Raw genomic sequence first — 17,999 nt, forward strand, 5'->3', positions numbered from 1 at the left:
AGACTTTAGTCACTCTAGATAGAGTTTCACCTTGAGGTTTATGATCTTATAAATAAGAATTCTTAGTGAAGGACATTATCAGTAATGATGATGTAATTCCATGCTAGAGATTTTATTTTTTTAAATTTTTTTTTTATTTAAAGAAAAGGAAACAAAAAAATACATGGAGATAAAAAGGGGTAGAAATAATACAAAATTACAGAAAAACAAATGGTAAGAAATCGCTGGTTGATAAGTTACATATTGTCATCTTAGAAATAGCTGTTCAGGTTACAAAATTAAAGTATTTAAAATGACATTCAAAAAGTGACACTGCAAACAGTTCTGCTCAATGATCGAACAAAAACTCAGTAATATGGTTATCAGTCCTACACACTTGTTTTACATCTCAAAGAGGGTAAGATTAAACATATCAAAACAGAACAAAACAGTTAAAAAATAATTTAAAGAAATACAGATTTCAAAGCAAGTCCACTAGAGATCTTCACTGTCTGTCTAACTGTCTCTAGTTTCTTACAAATAGTTGTCTCCATCTTCACCCACATTATATACTCATTGCCTATTATAGAACTAATCAAATCGTTACAGGATGATGAAGGCTTTTTAGGTCTTCAAGATCCAACATTAGGGAAGACAATAATAACTACCATCGCATCTCTCATTCTCTTCGTGGTAGCCATCCCCATCTCTACATATGCTGAAATTGAACTCAAGAGACCAGACCAATGTCATTCTAATCAGCGAACAATAGTATTGCTAGAATTTATATCATAATGCTACAAATTAGCATTAGGTTTCTTAGTGTCTCTTCTTCAGAGTATCTGTTCATTACATCTTGCATTATATAATCTGTTCCTATAAATAATTTAAAAAAAAAAAACTCATGTGTGAATTTCTACATATATATCTATCCTCTCTGTATTATAGGGAAAAACAAGTTGTAACAAGACAGCAAAACAAATTCCTAGAAGAACATGCAATGGATAAGACATATAAGACCACAATATAGGTGATCTTCCATAGTTACTATGTTTTCTCTTGTTATTTTCAATAGATTTGTCCACAATATTGGCTTAATATAGTTAAACATAGTATTACCTATTTTTATAAAAACACAACTTTGAAAGCATTGTAGGATTTGAGAGCTATTAATAATTAATACCAGTATGGATATCCTTTACATCTTGTCATCTTCAAAGTAGTTGCCTCTACTTTTAGGGTTGATACTAACAAGCATACCAAATTCAAATAAAATCAGCCAAGGCCAACCCATAGTCTTATGATTCAGATTCAATTAAGATCAATCATAGTAAGACAATGTAAGTAATACAGGATTTCAGTTTAAGTTAATAGGAAAGTAAGGATAGTTACCATGGTATAACCTGCTATTTTTGGGTCAGATGTCTGTGCCCTCAAATCTGACATGAGTGGACAGACCAGAACAAATTAAATTCAAACTAAATATGGTGATAAGACTACTGTGTCTTTTAAATCCTGATACACTATTAACAATGACTTCTGCCTTTTTAAATAATGTTTCAGAGCTGTCTATACCTAAAGACTATAGCTTACCGTCTCTGCCTCATGTCTGCTACTCCACTTTTCTGCTATAATTTGTCCACCTTATTCTCTCATTCCACTGTCTGCCCCGTTCATTGAGGCCTCTCTGCCACTGTTGCTGGAATCCTGGTATCCCTTCTTTTCTTTCTCTGTAATGTCCTTCAGCACTCTCTGTAGGGTTGGATTGGTGGCCATGAACTTCCACAGTTCCTCCTTGTCTTGGAAGCGTCTTATTTCTCCATTAATTTTGAGAGAGAGTTTTGACGGGTATATGAGTCTTGGTTGCATATTATTTTCTTTCAGGACTTGGAATATTTCTCCCCATTCCCTTCTTGACTTAAGAGTTTGTGTTGATAAGTCTGTTGTTATTTTGATAATTTTCCCATTGTAGGTAATCTGCTTCTTTTCTCTACCTGCTTTAAATATTCTGTTCTTTTGGTGGATTTCTGGAATCTTGATTATTATATGTCTAGGCATAGATCTGTTTTGGTTGTAGGTAGCTGGTGTTCTGTATGCCTCTTTTATTGGGATATCATTTCTTTTTGCTATACATGGGAAATTTTGCTTTAATATATCTGTGAATATTCTTTGTATTTCATTTTTGGTTGCTCCTGCTTCCTCACTCACATTCTTTATTCTTAAATTGTATCTTTTTGTCATCTTCTAGCCTTTGAATTGTTTCTTTCTGGTTCCTTGTTATTTTTAAGAGGTTTTTTCTTTCACGATCATATGTCAAATCTCTCTTCAAGTTTCAGAAGGCTGGCTTTAGTTTCTGTCGGGATATTTTGCCAGTGTTCAATGGAGTTTTTAGTTTCCTGGTAATCTCTTTGGATCTGTTTCATGTATTCTAAGTTATGTTTAAATTCTTCTTCAGAAGTTTCTCTTTTCTGATTTCTTCAGTTCTTCCATCTGTGTTCTCTTGGGCAGGGCTTGTCATTTCTTTAATTAATCTCTTTATAGCTTGCTTCACTTGGATCAGGAGTACAGCTTTAAATTCATCTATGAGGTCATGGAGGTATTTTTTAATTTTGGCTGATGCTGTGTCCAGTATTGGATGGTTACTGTGCTTGTTCTCTTCAGTGTTTAGTTCTCCTGGGCTTATTTTCTCATATTGGGCATCTGGAGATTTTTATTTTTATCTCTTGTCATGTTTCTGGTTTCTTTCAGACTGGAGTGTCCTGGGGGGTCTCTGGCCCTCTCTGTATTGCTTAGGGCCTTTCAGAAGCATGCTGACTTGAGTTTTTGCTGTCCTCCCCAATTTGCTGTTATCTGGGGTAAGCAGGCATGCAGGGACGGTGCAGGCTAGCCTCCAGCCTCTGTGCCAGTCAATCCGTAAATTAGGCTGTACTTTCTGGATGTCACAGAGTTGTGACTATTTTGTATCTGCTTATTGGGGCCCAAGCAGAGGCTTGGTTCAGCCCCAGCAGATCCTGCCAGTTCTCTCTGTGCCAGAAGCAGCTGACTAATGTCACCGTGGCACAGAGTTCTGCCCAAATCCCAGCTGTTCTCTTCCAGACCTCTCTGTGCCAGGAGCACCAGGAAAGCAAGTGTGCCCAATTCCAAGATGTCTTCCACTAGTTCTCTGTATGACGCTGAAGCCAACATGGCGTCAGGCTCTGCCCAATTTCAAGATGTCCTCCATCAGACCTCTGTACAGGGCGACTCGGTGATGTCACCAAGCCACAGGTTCTGCACAACTCTAAGATGTCTTCTGCCAGACTCTCTGTGTTAATGATGTCCCTGTGGTGGGGGGCTCTGCCCAGTTCCAAGATGTTCTCTGGCCAACCCCAGCAGCCTCGGGACCCAGTCCCCAGTACTCACCAGGGATCGGTGCAGGTCCTCCTCTCTAAAATTATTATTTAAAAAATTGGGGCTGGGATTCAGCAGCATAAATGCCTGCCTGGCAAGTGTAAGATTGTGAGTTCAATCCCCAGGGGTTGGGGAAATCAAACTCAGGACCTTGTGCTTGCCAGGCAGGTGTGGTGCTACTGAGCTATATCCCTGGCCCTAGGGATTTTATTTAATAAACCTTGGCTGAGGCCTAGAAATTGATATTCTCTGTAAACACACACACACGCTGGTGCATAAGGTAACAAAAGTAAAAGATGTTGCAGTTAGTATTCATATGGTAAAGGCAATTTTGAATGTAAAGGAAATTTTAAAACTTGGATTTCTAATACTATTCAAGGGTGGTACTGGGAAGTGCAAGCTGTTCTCATAATTAAAAAAAAAAAATACAAACTCAACTAAGCCTTGACATCCCCCACGCCAGCTAAAACTTGTAGACAAATGTAACTCAACCAAACAGTGCATCTTGTTGAACTAGCTTGCTTTCAAGTTCTTAAGGACAGACTAACTCAGTGATAGGCAATGAATGATTCTTCCTGTTCCCCACAATCCTGATCCCCAAATTATACAATAGTAACCCGAATTAGCTTACATAAAATAAGCCTGCTTGAGAGCATATGACTCAGTTTATGTAACCAATTATAAAAGATCCTGTTACCTGTCTTCAGACCTCCTTCTGAAAACATACATAAGTGACTGTCAGCTTCAAATTAGGGCTGCTGATTTAGAACTAAAATTCCATTCAGCCTGCTAGGGTAATAAAGCCGTATGTCTTCCAAAGTTCCTCTGGCGCTATGTCTTCTGTCTGGTCTGGACCTGAACCTCATAGCAGTATTTTTTGAGCCGAGACCCAGTGGTTTTTTGTTTGTTTGTTTTTTGGGTTTTTTTTTTGTTTTTTTTTTTGAGACAAGATCTCACTGTGTAATTCAAACTTGCTTTGAACTCCCTCTGTAGCCTAGGCTGGCCTTGAACTCACAGCAATTCTTCTCCCTCAATCTCTGCATAGGTGTGCACTACCATGCCTGGGGGCCCACTGGTTCTCTACGTGGAAACAAATTATAGTTACAGGTAACCTGGTACCTGCCATCTTCTCTCCTCTTTGACAAAAGAGGTAGCAATGATGTGCGTGCAATACCTTTAACATTGTCCAAGTGTTCTACTTCTTTCTCCCTGATGGCTTAGAGGCAAGACCTTGGGTCACCTCTTAAAGTTTCTGGAACTGTCACAGAGACTCATCCTACAGATTTAACTTTCAAGTATCATTTTCTTTCTTGATGAAGTTAGGGTAAATATTTTAATTATACTAAAGAGAAGCTTCGCTTTCCACAAGATAGAGGAAAATCTTGGATTGTTGAAGATTCCAGAAATGGGAGTTAGGATTGTAGCTTAGTGATAAAGTGCTTGTCTAACAAGTGCAAGACCCTGTGTCCAGTCACCAGCACTGGAAAATAATTGCAGAAATAGAAATGATGATTAAGGCAGTTCTGACCTTTAGTTTCTTTATTGAGATTCTTAGCGTATTATAATATATTTTAAGTATTTTCAAATAGGTAGTTTGTTACCTTACATTCTGTGTGTGTGTGTGTGTGTGTGCGTGCGTGCGTGCGTGTGTGTGTATTTGTGTGTGTGTGTGTGTGTGTGTGTGTGTGTGTGTTACTAAGAACTGAACCCAGAGCATTTGCACTGAGCTATGATCCCAACGCTTTTTTATTTACTGTTTGAGTCTGGGTCTCACCAACTTGCTTATACTGAACTTGAACTTGCAATCCTTTCATCTCCTCAGCCTCCTGGAGTGCTCGGATTACAGGTGTGCATTATCACACTCAGTCTAATGTTCTTTATTCAGACTCACCACCCTACCTCCTTCCATCACCCATGAATCATTGCTTGCAGTTTGCCCATGGGCTTGGTCATGCAGTCCTTGGGTGCCTGCTCAGGAAGCCAGATCTGCTCAGTGGTGTGGTATTCCGTCCAGCTCTGGATGGTGAAAGGGGCAACTCAGATTAGACTAGTGTGCTAACTTCCTTTTCCAGTCCAGCCCAGTGCAAAGTCAGCGCCAGTAGAGTAGAAAGTAGGCAACATCTCAGGACAAAAAGGCAGCTAGAGGAATCTGAGGAAACATGAAAAGTTGTGCCTAGCGGATGTATGTGGGAGGCTGAGGCGGAAGGATCACTGCAAATTCAAGGCCAATTTGGGCTACATTGTGAGTTCAAGGCCAGCCAGCACTATATAAAAAGAACCTGGGTCAAAAAACAGTTTGGTTGACCAAAGGGGGAAAAAAAAAAGAGTAAAATTACTAATATCTGTAATGAAAAAGAAGACATTACTAAGAACCTTACAACTTATATAGTCACCCCACAAAGAAACTTCTTACCTATTAACAGTCACTCCCCATTTATTCCATTTCATGGTATCTCCTACAGTTGTCTTTAGTTTGCTATGTTTTATGAGTTATAGCTCTAAAAAACTTTAAGAAACAAAACCTTAACATGTGGAAACAGTCTCCTGCTGCCCGGACGGGAAGTGGGAAGCACGTGGGGACATGGTGAGATTACTCAGTGCTTTGTAACACCCTCATCTCTGGCCATGGGTGACTTCCTCTCCTGCCTCCATTACGGTCAGTAAGTTCATAGCATCAAGTGATTTCAGGGGTGTTGACATACAGCAGTGTAACCAGTCTTGGGAAGGCAGTTGGTGAAACCCTAAGGGCTTCAGGAAATGCAGGAGTTAAAGAAAAGGAAAGAGGTGCAAGTCTCCAGAACGAGAGAAAGAGAGAGAGAGAGAGAGAGAGAGAGAGAGAGAGAGAGAGGCTGCCGCATTTCTGGGAAGTGCTGTGCTGACGCCCGGTGCCTCTCTAGCCTCCAGATTGTTAGCACATCTTTTGATTCTGTTCTGGGAAAGAGATTACAGGGTGGGCTGAGGACCCTCCTGGGATCTTTACTCAGTTTCCCCTGACTGATTGCTCTGAGTCACACCTCAGGCCAGGACCCTGGAGGCAGTGCAGCCCTTCTCCACGAAGGTCTTGATCACTCAGCAAACCTGACACAGCAGCTATGTGTCTGCCTTGATCCTAGGCATCAGGGAAATGGACTCTGGGAAGGAGATACAGGGTCTAACCTTGTGGACATGGAAGCTTCTAGTCTGAAAAGGAGTGGCCTTACAAAGAGGTCCATGTGAGCAGGGCCTGGTGGCACCTACCTGTAATCCCAGCACTCCGGAGGCTGAAGCAGATGGATTGCAAGGATTGCAAGTTTGAACCCAGCCTGGGCAAACACAAGACTGTCTAAAAATAAAATTTAAAGAAGCGCTGGGGCCTTGGGTTCATTCCCCAGCACTGGAAAAAACAAAAGTGCTAGCAGTATGCCAGGGTTAAAGGAGTGGGCAGGGGATCTATCAGATGAGCTTGGTTGCAACTCACGTATCTGAGATCAAGCAAAAAGCAGAAATCAATGGGGCGGGGGGAAGCTGACAGACAGGTAACCTCTAGAAAGCAGTTGCCCCATCTGAAGGAGGCTGCTTCTGACATGTCGAGGGTTGGGGTAGAAGGGAGTTTTCACTTTATGTCCTTTAGTACTTTTTCAGTTTTGGGGGAGGTGCTGGGACTCAAACTCAGGACCTTGTGTTTGACAGGCAGGTGCTTATGCCACTGGGCTATATCCCCAGCTGCTTTTTGAATTTTATTCATAATGTCTGTTACCTAGTCTGAAAAACAAAACAAAACAAAAGGCTCATAAATTAAAGTAACCATTATTCAACCCCAGTTTTACTCTTTCCTTCAGGGAATATAGGCCCTTTGATGCCATATATTTTGATACTTAGAGAGAAAACTTTAAAATTTGCATACCAAAAAATGAAGCATGATTCTTTGAAGGAAAAGGAGGGATCTGTTAAGTATCTCTGTAATCAGCTATTGTAAATATGTTGCTTGAACCAGTACCATCAGACTCATCTAGCAGTGCATTAAAATGCAAACTTAAGCTGAGCAGAATGGCACTTGCCTACAGTCCCAGCACTTGGGAGGCTGAGGCAGGAGGATCTCAGTGAGTTTGAGGCCAGCCTGATCTACATAGCAAGGTCTTGTCTTAAGAAACAAAAACAAAACAAAAAAAGAAATGCAAACTCTTGAGCCCACATGAACCTGCTGAATTAAACTCTGGTGTGGGCTTGGCAATCTTCTTCAATAAATTCCCTCTGTCCCCTAAACTCTTGCCTCACCTTGACTTGTGAACCGCATGTAAAAAGTACAGCTGGGTTATGAACAGCTGGCTGCACAATGGAAAGTGTTAAATGAACACTGTTGCTGTAGCGATTGACAGAGAAGTTGTGAAAACCAGTGAAACCTAGAAGCCTTACTGCAGCAATTTGATATACTAGCAAAAAGATGTGGATACTCTGGAAGGTAACTCTCCCCTAGCTCTGTCCAGGTGGCACAGGAAAGCATAGCGCTTTGCCCTGTGATGTACAATTCCTTTCCACAAGGCTGGGGAAGAGCTGGGCCTTGTGTCTGCGCCAGCATATTCCTACAGCTTCTCAGAGTCCTTTGGGCAATGACTGAGGGGATAAATCATGCAGGAAACAATGTCTAGTCAAGACTTTAAATATGAACTACAAACTTCAAGAATATAGTTTTGTGGCCAGGGATTTAGCTCAGTGGTCAAGTGCTTGCGTCATGAGTTCGATCCTGGTTTTGTTTTTTGTTTTTTTTTTTTTCAAAAAAAAAAAAATCTTGTGTTTTTTTTTTCTTTCAATAAAATTAAATTTTAAAAAAAGTTGGAAGAAAGGGAGAGGAAATGACCTGGGGATCTGGGATTTGCCTTGCTTTAAAATTTGTCCTCTTAAATTATAAAGAATAGAGCAGAAATGAACACACTGAAGACTACAAAAAAATACAAAGAATGAATCAAAGACTTGTTTCTTTGAAAGACTAAATAAAATTGACAAACCCTCAGTCAACCATATCAAAAAAAAGAAAAGACTCAAATCCACACAATTAGGAATGAAAAGGCTGAAATCACAACAGACCCAGATTTTTCTGTAGAAATCTAGAAAATTATCTATACCTACTTTGAAAACTTGTATTTAATAAAATGGAAAATACTGAAGAAATGGACATATTCCTACATACATATAAATTACCAAAGCTGAATCAAGAAGCTATAAAAGTCCTAAGTAACCCAATATCAATAAATGAGATCAAAGATATAATTAAAAAAACTATCAACAAAGAAAATCCCAGACCCTGAGGGATTCACTGCTGAGTTCTACAAGAAATTTAGTGAAGACCTAACACCACTACTTCTCAGACTTTTTAATGAAATTGAAAGTGACGCAATCCTCCTAAATTCATTCTGGAAGCATGCATTACCCTGACACCAAAACTGGGAAGGACCCAACTAACAAAGAGAATTATAGGGCAATCTCCCTAATGAACCCTGATGCAAAAATCCACAGTTAGATACTGACAGACAGACTGCAGCAAATTATCAAAAAGATTGTACATCATGATCAAGTGAGATTCATCCCAGGGATGCAAGGATGATTCAACATACATAGATCCATAAATACAATACACCATATTAACAGAGCTAAGGACAAAAATCTTATGATCATCTCAATAGATTCAGAAAAAGCTTTTGACAAAGTCCAGCACCCATTCATGATAAACATCTTACAGAAAACTGGAATAGATGGTCTTTAACTCAATTTTATAAAAGCCATCTATGACAAACCAACAGCCAATATCATACTAAATGAACAAAAACTGAAAGATTTTTCTCTAGAATCAGGAAGAAGACAAGGATTCCACTGTGTCCTCTCTTATTCAACATAGTATTGGAAACTTTCGCTGGAGCAATTAGACAAGAGGAAGAAATACAAAAGGAATAAAGATAGGAAAGGAAACAGATAAATTATTATTTGCAGATGACATGATATTCCACCAAAAGACTATTATATTTATTAAGCAAATTCAGTAACATAGCTGGATATAAAGTGAACTAAAAAATCAGTAGCCTTCCTGTACACGAATATCTCACTGAGAGAGGAACCAGGGAAATAATACCATTTACAACAGTATCCAAAAAAAAAAAAATGAAATACCTAGGCATCAATCTAACAAGGATGTAAAAGACCTCTATATTGAAAACTACAGCATTCTTTAAAAAGGAGATTGAAGAGGGTATCCCATGCTCTTGATAGGAAGAGCCAATATAGTGAAAATAGCCATACTTCCAAACTCTTACACAGATTCAGTGCAGTCCCAATCAAAATTCCAATAGCATAGCTCACAGAATTAGAGAAAGCAATCCAAAAGGTCATTTGGAACCAGAAGAAACCTGGAATAGCAAAGGCAATTCTGAGAAACAAAGACAACACAGGAAGCATCACAATCCCTGACTTGAATTTATACTATGAAGCTACTGAGATAAAAACAGTGTAGTCTGGCAAAAAAAAACAAACAAAAAAATCATAGACCCACAGATCAATAGAATACATTAGAGCATGCATAAACAACTCCAGACATAGTAAAATTACCTTATTTTTAACAAGGTGCCAGCCACACTCACTGGGAAGAAAGATAGCCTTTTTAATAAACGGTGCTGGAAAAACTGCCTCTACACATGCCGAAGATTAAAACTGGCCCATTCACCATCTACCAAGGTAAATTCAAAATGGACCAAAGATATTAATATTAAAACATAAACATTAAATCTTCTGGAAGAGAGAATAGATAAAACTCTGAACACATTGGTGTAGGCAAAGACTTGATGAACAAAACCTCTATTGGATAGGAATTATCACAAAAAATCAACCACTGGGATCTCACCCTATTGAAAAACTCTTGCACAGCAAGAGAACCCACAAAGAGTGAAGAGATAACCCACTATGGGGGAGAAAATGTTTGCCAGCTGTACCTCAGACACAGGATTACTATTGAGAACATATAAAGAATACAAAGAAATTAGTCCTCTCAGATTTAAAGACCCAATCCAAAAATAGGCATCTGAGATGAATATACACTTCTCAGATGAAGAAATACAAACAGCAAATAAGTATGTGAAGAAATGTTCAACAGCACTGACCACTCAAGAGTTGCAAATTAAAGCAACACAGATTCCATCTCATGCCAGAAAGAATGGCTAATATTAAGAAATCAAGCAATAACAAATGCTGGAGGGGCTGTGGGGAGAAGGAACCCTTCTCCACTGTTGGTAGAAGTGTAGACTGGTGCAGCCACTGTGGAAATCGGTGTGGAGATTCCTCAGAAAACTAGGTTTAGAGGTTCTGTACGACCCAGCTATTTATCTTCTGGGCATCTTCCCAAAAGAATTAAAAACATCATACCACAGTGATATATGTGCCCCCATGTTTATGGCAGCACAATTTGTAATAGCTAGATCTTGGAAACAACCAAAATGCCCACCAGCTGAGAAATGAATAAAAAAAGATGTGATATTTTATACAATGGAGTACTACTCAGCCATAAAAAGGATAAACTGGAGACTTTATAGGTATATGGCTGCAACTTGAGACCATACTCATTAGTGAAATAATAAGATACACATAGTATTGCCTCATTAGTGTGAGAAGCTGAAAGAAACAACACATGCATATGTATATGTTATACAAAAATAGGGTTCATATAGTTATACTATGAATTTCTCTGAGTACACTAAAGAGAAAGATTTGTGCCGGTAATGTTTGGACTCCTAAGCACAAATGTGCTCTGGGTAAATAATTTGGGAATAACAATTTGCGGGGCTGGGGGTTTAGCTCAGCGACATACGCGCCTGCCTTGCAAGCAGGCAGTCGTGAGTTCAATCCCTGGTACCGATAAAAACGAAAAAGCCAAAAAAAAAAAAAAAACAATTTGCAATGTATGTACCATTATTACCCTCCGATTGACAAGTTTTGAATTTTTGTTTTAGTTTTCTTCTTCTTTTTCTCCTTGAAATAAAATGGATCTGGGAAAAAAAAAACCTTAAAAACATTGTTCTCTTGCCTGGTTTGGTGGTATACACCTGTAATCCTAGCTGTTGGAAGGCTGAGACAGGAGGATTGCCACAAGTTAGAGACCACCCTGGACTACATAGTGGACTCTGTCTTAAAAAGAAAAAATCCCCTTTGGCAGCACAGTGTATCAGCCAAATATGCAGACTCTGGTTAGGCTGCCTGGTAAATCTTGAGCCATGTGCCTGAGTTACTTCATCTGGAAGATGAAGATAACAATACTTAACTTGTTTAGACTGTCAGCGGTGTTAAACCAAAATTCTTTGATTCAGGGTACCAATGCACACACTAGTTCTCCAGGTCTGCTAAAGCACAATATTTAGTTTGAGAGTGGGAGTGGGGGAAATTTTAAGAATGTTTTGAACGGATTTTCAATTCACCCCTTATTTTCTTTTTCTTTAAAAAAGAGAAAAGTCAAAAAAGAAAAACAAAAAGCAAAAGATATAAACAACAGCAAACTCAAAACAATAACAATACAGGTTTCAAAACAGAATGAAAGAAATTTAAGAATGGTTGTTATGTTGCATATTGTTCTCTTTTTTCTGCTCTTCGTGCCATTGCTGCCTCCGTACCTGGCAACCCAAGTTAGGCCACTGCAGAGCTCATGCAGGGTGTCGAGCCTCGCCCAGGCCTCTAGGTATTCATGCTGCAGTACAGGGCGCCTGCTAGATGTTCTGCAGTTTAATTCAATACTGACATTGCCTAGATGGTCACAGTCCTGACAAGTTAAGGGCACAGCCTTTCCATGCCAAAGGACTGTCCCAAGTGAGCTTTCAGCTGCTATCTTTATCTTTCCAGATAACCTGAGATCATTTTCTGAGATGCTTCTCTGACACCTAGTCTTCTTGAGGCTAAATCTTGGCTTCCTGATGTATTCTTTCTAAACTCAAAGGCCAACATTCACATCACATTTATGTAGTTCCTAATTTGGTGTTTTCCCTGATGCTGGGATCAAACCCAGGACATGTATGCTAGGCAAGTACTCTACCAATAAGCTACTCCCCCTCATTCGACTCTTTTTTCTTTCTTTCTTTCTTTCTTTCTTTTTTTTTTTTTTTTTTTTGTGGTACTTGGGATTGAACTCACCACCTTGTGCTTGCTAGGCAGGCACTTATGCCACTAAGCTAAATCCCCAGCCCCTCCTTCGTTAGACTCTTAAACAATTATTATAACCAATTTGCTAGTTTAGTTTAGTTTAGTTTAGTTTAATTTAGTTTAGTTTAGTTTAGTTTAGTTTAGTTTAGTTTTTGAGACAGGGTTTCACTGTTCAGTTCAGGCACTTTGTAGCCCAGACTGGCTTCAAACACACAGTCATCCTCCTGCCCCTGAGTGCTGGGATTACAGGCTTGTGCCATAATGCTCAGCCCCAGTTTGCTTTTAAATTTTCCATTTCTTAAACATGAATGGGAAATCAAGGATCTCTACACACTTGAAGAAACATGATAAGGGGAAAAATAAACATCAAGGTAAATTATACCAATCATGGAAGAAATAGAGAATTCAGCAAACAAAGGAGCTAGTATCATATGAAACATTCAAGAAGCTTGCATTGGATAAGAAAAATTAGATGTGAAAAAATGGAACAGAAGACAAGAACTATGGGAAATTGGTGAAATTTGAAATATTGAAATATTGGAAAAGAAAAAAGGAAATCCAGTAATTAGGGCAAAACCACTAAGAATATGTGTGAGAAAAAAAAGAACATAAGTGACTGACTAAATTCCCACCTAACAAGTGAGAATACGCCCCCAAAAAGACAGAAATTGGCAAAGAAATGATAGAAGATAACTTGAGAGACTGAGGCAGGAGGATCTCTATAAATTTTACCCCCCCACACACATGATGACTTCAAGGGTAGCCTAAACAACATAATAAGACCCTGATTCAAACAAAACAAAACAAAAACCCTATACCTAGACACAATATTTGGGAATTTTATAACCTCACAGTTAAAAGAAAATCCTAAAAGATACCAGAGTAGAAACTTGTCACCATCAAAAAAAAAAAAAAAAAAAAGACACCAACAACATAGCAACCAATCTTTACCAACTTCAGAACAAATAGAGTTCACCAAAAAAATGTGTGTACATGGGGCTGGGGATTTAGCTCAGTGGCATAAGTGCCTGCCTTGCAAGTATGCGGTTGTGAGTTTGATCCCTGGTACTGATAAAAATGAAAAAGACCAAAAAAAAAAAAAATGTGTGTACACTTTAGGAAAAGAAAAACTCGTATAATTTTTTTTACACCAGGAATCAAACTCATGACCTTACTCTTGCCAGGCAGGAATTGTGCCACTGAGCTGTATCCCAAGCCCAAAACTTATATAAATACTTTAATACGAAATGTATTCAGACATCATGAGATTAGTACGTTACCTTTTTACCTTTGGCCTCTACAGTTACAAAAGGTGCTCTCAGTGGTGTCCACCAGCTTCCTGACATTTATTACTACAGCAAACCCATGTGTGTGTCACCTTAGTCACTGAGACTACTGCACACACATTTTTGATTTCTCCTCTCAGGGCCGGCGGTGCAGTGGGTTTTCTGTGATGCGTGGCATCCTCTAGCGTCTCTCACAGGAGGGTGACCCCATCTGTGGAGGAAAGAGTGTGCCATTTTCTTGTCCTGGAGTGGGTATACATTTGTTTGGTGGACTCTACTTTTGGTGCAAGACTTGGTCGGCTTCGTGCTTCCTGTAGAGTCCAGACTGACCCTGCTTCCTCAAGACCGTACCAGTAAGCTCTCCAGTGTGCCATTTGTTTTCACTTTCAGTTCCTCCCCTAAAACTCTGCTCCCCGTTACCGGAGAAGCACAGGGCATCTTCCCTTGAGATGCACCCTCTCATTCCTTCTTCAGCCAGCGCTCTCCCTCCAGGAACCAGGACCTGGGGACCGTCCAATTGGTGAGTAGAAATGCTTCTTCCACATCTCCACTGGCTCTTCCCATTCCTGCTCTTTTTTTATTCTTTAAAGGGGCAGCCATCTTTAATGATGCTAGCACAGAGAAGGGCAGGTTAACTATTGCAGGCTCTGGAAGAAAGGCAAGCACACACAATTTAGTGTTCCCAGGTGGATGCCAGGCAGAGGAGCCACGTACATTTTCACAAAGGGTCATGTGACACAAATATACAAATATTCTGACACTTAGTATTCTTTTTCAATTTTAAAGATAAAAAAATAAAATTTCAAAACAAGAGAAGAGGGTAACAATGGTTAATCCATTGTGCATTGGTATCTTTAAATTAGTTACTCTAAGTACGACATACTTGCTTTTCATTGTCCAAACAATATTAGCACAAGCTCTTCTTTTCAGACATGTAGTATTTTTAAATATTTTAAAGGACATCATAAAGTTGAATGTGTACAAAATATAAAACTGTTTACGTTACAGGGAAATGATGAAAGAGTCCACAGACACACTGCCACCATCAGGACGTGTTGAGATCTACAAGGGGAAATGCGTAATGTAAATGCAGGCAAGTGATACAAATGGGCAAAGACCATAAATGCTCTGCTTCATGCATAACTTTGAAAATGAGTTTCAAGAGAGATGTTTTCACAATCCAGCTTGGTCAAAACCCGTAGCCTGGTAAAACCACAGAAGAGCTGGCGCTGCCAGAGAGCAGGGAGCCTACATTTGGCAGGTGCACCCAAGCAGCCGCGCGGTGAGCCCTATTGGGTGTCTGTGAACACAGCCGAGGTGAGCAGTTACAGCCTTTATGCATGGTGACACTTCCTGGGCACCTCTGCTGTGCCGGTGAAACAGTCAGCACAGATTCCTGGGTAGAGAGGCTCTGTAATGTCACCAGTGCCCTGCCACACAGTGCAGATGTGGAAGAGGCTCGTGGCCTTCGGAGGACTCAGAGTGCACACATAGATCAGGCGGCAGATGTGGCTGCATCGCTGTCTAGGGATTGACAGTACAGGCTTTTGCTCTAAGCTTCTATAGTGTCTGTTATCAAAAAAGACATTCCAGCCCTTTACAAGTAACAATCATTTGAGAAAAGGGCTCCAGTTCCCTCCTGAGTGCTCCAAGGATCCGCCCTGTGTTAGGAAGTGATGGGGACCCAGGCTCAACTCTGCCCTGTGCAGAAGAAAGAGCCCATGGCTCCCTGAGGCCTGACTCTTGCTGCACAAGCCTACTGGAGAGGTGTGGTGCCTCTGGCATTGAAGGTCCCACCCTTCTGTGCACCCCCCTGTGGGAAGGCGGGAACACATGCAGTGACCCTAACATGTGAACCCCAAAGAACCCCTGGAAAGGGCAGAACACCTTCTCAGATAGTGATCCTGCTGCAGTTCATAACTCGCACAGAAATGCAGTCCAGGTTTCCAACACTTGATCCTTAAATGTTCTCAAGGCCCTGCCAAGAGGATCACAGTGGCAGCCCTGCCCACCTTTACTGGCTGCCCTGGAAGGCAGGCCACCTGTCTGGCCAGCAAGTCCACACTGTTCACAAGAAGTGAGGGGACTGTGTGGCCTCAGTGCCCCATGGGGACTCCCTGGTCCCAAAGGCCAGGGGTTACAGCTGCTGCTTCAGCCTCCTCCAAGAAAGCACTGGGCTCTGACTTCTGCACAATCCTGTTTCTTCTGTCTGTGTGAGTTCTTCTTGTTTCTCTCTTTGGAGGCAGCCTGGCGGGGAAGAGGCAGGACAGACCCTGGGGTCACATAGACGTGGGTTTAAATCCTAGCTCTGTGACATATTTTCCTGTTTGGTGTTCTTAGTACTTTTAGTCAAAGAACATCAGGTCTGGAAAGGGCCTCCAAAAATCATCTTTTCTCCCTGGAAATGGTCCCAGGACTAGCAAAACTGGCCACCAAGGTTAGTCACAACACTGATCTCAGTCAGAGTGCTGTGAGCTTGTGCTTAATTATCTCTGGGGAGGCCCCAGCTTTGTGGGCATTCACTGGCCAAGTGGAATGAATGTCCCAAGACTTGATTAACGGGACACTGGCTAGGTTTGAGGGACCAGGGAATCTTGGAGGAGCTGTGATCAGAGTTTACATCAGAGTGGTTCGTTACTTAGCGATGAAGCTGGTCTCACTGGACTAAGAAAGGCTCCCAGGAACTAAGCTGCGCCTGGTGCTTCCTTTGGTCTGGCACGAGTTTGGAGCTTCATCAAAGCCTTAGGTAGGTGTACTACAGAGAGCCTCACGAGTTCCTGTCGATTGTTCAACCTTTTGTCATTGCTGAAGATGGTGCTGCGAATAGGATCATTGAAATAAATGTTTTACTTGTGACATTTTTATTTTAAAGAGAATAAAACCAAGCAAAATAAAACAGAATAAAACCAATCAAAACAAACCAGTGTGACACAGAACTTCAAAACAATAGGAAATCAACAATGGTTACCATAATACCTCTTGTTGTCTTCAAAATATTTTAGACATAATAAAAATCAAACAGAACAAAATAGAACCAACAAAAATAAAACAATGAATGCAATAAAGGACTTCAAAACAAGATAATAGTAAATATAAAATGACTGCAATAATATATCTTGTCATTCTTGAAATAGCTGCCCAAGCCATCAGATATAATAAAATCAAACAAAACAAAACAGAATAAAACCCAACCCAACAAAGCAATGAAAGTGACACAGAACTTCACAACAGAGCTCCAGCGCCGCCACCCTCTTTCTCTTGCAGTTTTTATTCATCACCTTCACCATCTCCCCCACCCATTAATTCAGGGAAAGAATCTAAATTCTCTGCCAGGTAAAGTTGCCTGTTCTCCAGATTTGGCTGACTGTGTTTCTGTGACACAAGTTAGTATTTCCTACTTTTTTTTTTTTTTTTTGAGACGGGTCCCACTATGTAGTTCAAGTTGGCCTTGGACTCACTGTGTAACCTAGGTGGCCTCAAACTCATGGCGATCCTCTTGTCTCAGCCTCCTGACTGCTGGGAGTACAGATGTGCGCCACTACACTGGGCTGTGTTCCTCTAGTTTCTCTGTTCCAATAACCTAATGCTTGGATTAGTTGTTTAACCAGGTTCAGGTTCTCTTTTCTTGAACAAACCTCTGTCTACTGCTTGTGAGAAAGTTGCTGATTAGATTCTGGATCAGCCCTACAAGGACTGGGCAGGTGTTTACATCTGTAAGTCATCTTGTACTGGGAAGCCAGGCAACAAAAAGGGAGGGTAACTATGATACACTAAGTGGAAAAAGCAACATGAACTATGACAGATGCATTGAAGCCTTTTAAAATAACTAGGTGTGGTGGCACACACACTTGTAATCCCAGTTGTTTGAATGGCTGATGCAGGAGGATCAGAGCTTCAGGGCCTGCCTGGGCAATACAGCAAGACCTGACCTCAAAAGAGGAGACAAAAAGGGGCTGAGATATGTGTAGGTCAGTGGTAAGCTCTTGTCTAAAATACAGGAGGCTCTGGGTTTAATTCCCAGCACCGCAAAAACAAACAAACATGCAAACAAAAACATTGTAATGCCTCAGATTAGATAAGGGCTTGTTTGAAAATCTATAGAATAAATTATGAAGCAATAGATATTATAGGTTGGTTTTGTGAGTTGGGGGAGAGATAATCTTCAGATTTAATTTTAAATAACCACACATGTCATTGCTG

The 17,999-nt window shown here is 40.4% G+C and overlaps 1 protein-coding gene and 1 non-coding gene across 2 annotated transcripts in view; one reads left to right on the forward strand and one right to left on the reverse strand.

The window, feature by feature from the left end:
• The window catches only part of Smn1 (survival of motor neuron 1, telomeric), a 103,882-nt gene that overhangs the window by 36,770 nt on the left and 49,113 nt on the right, over nt 1–17,999 (reverse strand). The gene's annotated exons all lie outside the window — the stretch shown is intronic.
• LOC111757254 (small nucleolar RNA SNORA73 family) lies at nt 7,787–7,989 on the forward strand. The gene has a single exon (XR_002791632.1). It is a non-coding gene; the product is annotated as a small nucleolar RNA SNORA73 family (small nucleolar RNA).

This window comes from Cavia porcellus, unplaced genomic scaffold (genome assembly GCF_034190915.1).
Source record: "Cavia porcellus strain 051 isolate PalLab524CR breed Dunkin Hartley unplaced genomic scaffold, mCavPor4.1 scaffold_11, whole genome shotgun sequence".
In the NCBI taxonomy this organism is placed as follows: Eukaryota; Metazoa; Chordata; class Mammalia; order Rodentia; family Caviidae; genus Cavia; species Cavia porcellus.